This window comes from Impatiens glandulifera, chromosome 6 (genome assembly GCF_907164915.1).
Source record: "Impatiens glandulifera chromosome 6, dImpGla2.1, whole genome shotgun sequence".
In the NCBI taxonomy this organism is placed as follows: Eukaryota; Viridiplantae; Streptophyta; class Magnoliopsida; order Ericales; family Balsaminaceae; genus Impatiens; species Impatiens glandulifera.
In genome coordinates, this window is record NC_061867.1 from 27476900 (window position 1) to 27482916 (window position 6017).

Sequence of the window (6017 nt, forward strand, 5' to 3'; positions counted from 1 at the left end):
TGAAAAGATGTTCATGGGGAATTATATCATTGGTTACATATAAAATGAAGGAAAGTGGTACTAAGGATGTATGTGTTTAATTTGTTCCCACTCTTTTCAATTTTTCTCTCCATCCTTTTCGAAAAATCGTGTTTTGGTTTACGAAGGCCTCATCTTAAAGAGCGGTTCACACCACAATAGTTATCAGAAACCACATGCCTTACCGATACGCTTGAATCCTACCTCGGAGGAGATGTGACGAGTGATTTTGGATGCTAGGTCCGACCTAAATATTGTTTTTAAAGAAAGAAGGTTTATCGTGTTATTTATGTTATGTTAGAGAACCTATTGGCTTACATTTCTCTCGAATCTCATAAAAAATAAGATGATGAACCGAAAATAGAGTTCTCTAGCATAAGCCTTTTAAATTGACCCGTACAGGGTTTAAATCGACTGTGTATTTCAACAAATTGATATATTTGATTTTAAAGTTGACATCTTAATTTACTTATCAAACAAACAAAGAAAAAAATCATAGAATTCATTTTAAGGGTTTGGTACTTAATTACACGTAGGTAAAGGCCACGACACTATGTCCACACGCCCATCTTAAACGGACGGTCTCTACTACGAAATAGTTGGTCATTTGAATGTTCAAGAATTATTACACTATATTTGATTAAGGACTTGTGTTTTTTTGTCTAAAGTTTTGAATCTATCAAGGGACTATTCTTAGTTCCGATCATAGAAAATGTATAAAAGATTCATAATAATAGACGAGATTAAAAATCGAAAGCAATAGACAAATTTGATATAAAGAGAGTACACAGACAAGACCTTAGAATTCAATTTTACTTGACGAATATTTGATTACATATAAATTAATGTGATAAATAATTTTAGGAACACGTAACAAAGTTTTTGTGATTTTTGGAGTTATAGAACTCCAATTATGATACAGCTAGGTTAGGGGTTTTTCCAAACGTATCTTAAAAAATTTTATTTTTAATTTTTTCAAGAATAATGTTTTTGATCGTTTTATATTTTTTGGGATTTTTCTGAATTAATTTAGAGGCGTAAATTAATTAGAGAAATTGGTTTGGTGAAAAAGTTGAACCAAATAAGCGTCAGCAGTGATTTTAATTAACATTGATATTCGGGATTAAAACTTGATAAAGGAAGAGTTCATGGGCCTACCTGAGCAAGCCTGAAAGATTTAGGGATGCACATGTGTTTCCAATTTAATTTATTAGCAAATTAGTCCATAATTTACATGAGGCCAATGAGATTAATTTAACAAAGGAAGAGTTAGTCTAATGGTTTGGAACTACGTATGTACTCTTTGATTATTTGAGGGACTTTGTAGGCAGGGGCGGAGCCAAGTACAAGCAGGCTCTGGCTGTAGCCCGGGTAGCCCTAGATATTATGTATGCAGTCATCAATAACAACGGTAATTTACCGTCGTTATTGATTGTTTCCCGTCGTTATTGATTGTTTGTTTGATATTATTATAAAACTAGCCCGGGTAATTTTTTTTGTTAAGAAATTAGCCCGGGTAGGTTTCAAATATTGGCTCCGCCCCTGTTTGTAGGTGCTCGAATGAACGAAGGACAATGGCTCCTCATGATTAAGAACATAATATGGATCATGTGTAAACGAGTCTTCGCATTGGAGAGACGAACTAATTATTGACAAATTCTTGCGATTAATGAAGGGTGTCTATGCACACCTCGTATTTGCTTCTATTTAGCTAAGATGATTAGGTATTTATTAAGGTAAATGTTCTTGAGCACGCCAATATAACTTGTGAATTATCCAATCTGTTAGATAAATTCATACCGGTTCAAATAAACCTAACTTAAACAAACTTCCTACGCAGGAACAAGGAACCGGACCGGATGAACAAAAGAAAACCAACTGAAGAAACCGAACCGGTCAAGCTATCAAACCGATCAAGAGTATTCGGTACGTGACCGCACAGAGGAAGGATCGGCCAAAGCCTAAAAGCCAGATCCATCAAATAGCCGATCAACCCTCAAGACAAACATAACCGGAATAAGCCCGGTCACTTCACTATCAAAAGATATTCGGCCAAGTCAAGCGGCCAACCTAGGCCAAGTCAAGAGGCCGACCTGCACAAGAAGACACTTTGGGTATCTGTTGAGAATGATACCAAAGGAACAGACTGAATACTTCCATATCCATGCAAGTCTGAGGAAAGACTGTAGGCTGCAGAAAACAGTACTACCGGATCTTTCTACTTCGGGATAAGCCAGAAAGGAAATCTTCAAAGTACAGACAACTGTCCAAGCAGACAGTGCCTACATTGAGTAAAAGACAAACCCGGCAGGTTTGCTTTACAGACCGGCAGGTCTGAAACAGGATGCCAGGTCTGAGATTGACCGTCAGGTCTGAGGAGAAGACCGCAGGTCTGAGACACTGAATCACTGCATCTCTGATCAGCCAATCAGATTCAAGGCTTTGAAAGATGACCGTTGGCATATTTCACCTATAAAAGGAGGCAGTTGCAGAAGAGTAAATGCGGGACATCAAGCAGACATCAAGGCAGTTACTAAGTGAGACAAACATTGAGATAACAAAAGCTAAGTGCATTTACCACAAAATCGGTCTTTGATTAACAGATTTCACAACAAAACACCATATGAGGTTTATTTTAACAGAGTTCCTAAACTTAAATACCTCAGGATTTTCGGCTGTAAATGTTATATTCATAATAATGGTAAAACCCAACTCACTGCTTTTGATGCAAAGACCGACACCGGCATTATGCTAGGATACTCGTCGGTAAGTAAAGCATATAGAGTATATAACAATAGAACTGCAACCATGGAGGAAACAATTCACGTTGTTTTCGATGAATCGGTTGAAAGCAACACTGCTTCATGCTTTGATCTACATAACAGACTGGAAAATAACGATATTCATTCTGATAGCGAAGATGAGACCCCGGTCTTCAGGGGATTTGTCCATGACCTAATGGGTAATATTGATACCCAGCCGGATCAAGCTGTTTCACAGCAGGAAGCTGACACTTCGGTCCAACCCGAGGAAGCCGATCGGTCTGACAATCTTGGTCAGCCTACCGACATGTCTAGCCTTGATCAATTAAACGGTAACTTGGTAGACACCCTTGAACTGAATCTCAGAAGAAACAGTAAACATCCTCCTGAGCAAATTATAGGTGACCCTTCAGAACCTGTTCGAACTAGGAGTCAACTTCTGGAAGGATATTTTAACTCTGCTTTTATATCCCAGATTGAACCGAAAAGAATAGATGAAGCATTGTCAGATCCGGATTGGATCTTGGGAATGCAAGAAGAACTAAACTAGTTCGAGAGTAGTAAAGTCTGGTACTTAGTTCCCAGACCGAAAGATAAATCGGTCATAGGAACAAGATGGGTATTCAGAAACAAACTCAATGAGGACGGTCTGGTCACGAGGAACAAAGCCAGATTAGTGGCTCAAGGCTACAAACAGGAAGAAGGCATTGACTTTGAAGAGTCATTTGCTCCTGTAGCCAGGATTGAAGCCATTAGGATTTTTCTTGCATTTGCTGCTTTCAAAAATTTCAAAGTTTTTCAAATGGATGTTAAAAGTGCATTTTTGAACGGTGATATACGTGAAGAAGTGTACGTTGAACAGCCACCCGGCTTCAAGAACGCTGCACTTCCAAACCATGTATACCGGCTAAACAAAGCTTTATACGGTCTAAAGCAAGCACCAAGAGCCTGGTATGACACACTAACCGCATTCCTAGTAGAGCATGATTTCACCATCGGTTCGGTGGATAAGACCTTGTTCAAATTTGAAAAGAAGGAACATATCCTACTTGTTCAAATCTATGTAGATGATATTATCTTTGGTTCCACCGATCCAAAGCTTTGTGATAAATTTTCAAAAATGATGACTGACAAATTTGAAATGAGTATGATGGGAGAATTAAGTTTCTTCCTAGGTCTTCAGGTTAAGCAACTCAAGGAAGGAACATTCATCAGTCAACCGAAATATACCAAGGAGCTTCTAAAGAAATTCGGTATGGACACTTGCTCCTCGGCGGCCACTCCAATGAGTTCATCCATTAAATTGGACAGAGATGATGAAGGGCAATCAGTAGATCAGATTGCATACCGGGGCATGATCGGTTCCCTGCTATATCTAACAGCAAGTAGACCGGACATCCTGTTTGCAGTTGGTGTATGTGGGAGATTTCAAGCAAATCCAAAGCAATCCCATTACACAGCCGCAAAGAGGATACTGAAGTATCTAAAGGGCACACCTGATGTCGGTCTGTGGTACCCAAAGGACTCATCATTCAATCTAACGAGCTACTCAGACGCAGACTATGCAGGCTGCAAGATTGACAGAAAGAGCACCAGCGGAACATGTCAGTTCCTTGGTGACCGACTGGTATCATGGCACAGCAAGAAGCAGACATCGGTGGCTACATCAACCGCGGAAGCTGAATACTTGGCGGCCGGAAGTTGCTGTTCTCAACTTCTCTGGATCCAACAGCAGTTGAAGGATTTTGGCATCACAGCCGAAGAGTCCCCAATTTTCTGTGACAACACAAGTGCCATTGCGATTACATACAACCTGGTTCTCCATTCCAGAACCAAGCACATCGACATAAGGCATCATTTCATTCGAGAGCATGTCACGCTGAAGCATATCCGGCTGGAATACGTACCCACCGATCAACAAGTAGCCGATATCTTCACAAAGCCTCTACAGGAAGCTAAGTTCTCTCAATTTAGACTTACTCTCGGCTTAACCGACATCAGTCAGATCCTTCCTAAGGATACTTAAAAGGACAACCGGCTTCGACAGATAAAACAGGTAGTTCTTCTTAAGCTGCTGATCTTTGAATTCTCAAGATGCCTATGGAAGAACCGCCCAGCTCATCAGACAGAGTAAACTGACCGGCTACTTGGTGGAAACACCAGCTAACCGCATCAGGATGAACAACTGATGACTGACCGGTTCGGAAGCAGGTCATCCTAGATTATTTGAATTTCACAGATGTGGAACAACTACCAATGTTTGTAGATATCTGTTCTGAAATGTTGCCTTTTCAAAGAAAACCGGTCGCGCCTAAAAAGACGTGAAGATCTGTTGATATCTTTCATGGTTCAGGCCTATGACCGACACCTAGACTGCAAACATACCCATTTTGGTGAAAAACCTTTTATCCTGCAGTTAATACATGTCATTCCATTTAATGCCTGGACAATAGGTTAGCCCCTAAACTAGTATTTAAGAGAGGGAAACGCTCACCACAAAACTCACAAGTCACAAGAATACTCTCTCACTAAGGCAAACTAACCATGTCTCAATTCCCAAACATCCTCCAAGTAGATTTTGAATCCTGTACCGGTACCGAACACTATGAAGTGTATCGGATGATTAAGAAGTTAGAAGATACTGGTCTCCAGTATTTTCTGGATGATAAGCAAATCATCTACCCTGCATCCGTTATGGAATTCTACTACAATGCCAGAGTATTCCGGGGAACACCCCATTTTGAGACCCACATCCAATCCAAAGTTGGGGGGGTAATTTTTGACTTCACCGAACAAGACTTTGGTCGGTGTTTCAGTCTGCCCAAGCAAGGGATCACAGATCTCAATCCTCCTGCAGACATTAAGGCTGAGGTATCCCTAGCCTTTGCCCGGTCGGATGAACCTGTCAATGATCATGGTTCTAAATCTCTCTTGAGGGCTGAGTACCAGCTCCTCAATGATGTGTTGGGAAGGGGCATCTTTGGAAGAGATGTCACTAACACCTACTGCGTGGCAAGTTTCAATATGATGGCCGCCATCATTACTGGCACACCGGTAAACTGGTCCCGGGTGCTGTTCGACACCTTAGTTTGGATGATTAACGTCCAGTCAGTCGGTCTCATTCCCCAAATGAGCACCCTTCTGGTGGAACTCGGCGTTCCAACTTGTCCTGGCGAAGGCCTGAACCAGGCTCAAGTGCTAACTAGGGAAATGACTGATTCTTTCTATAGTCGGTTT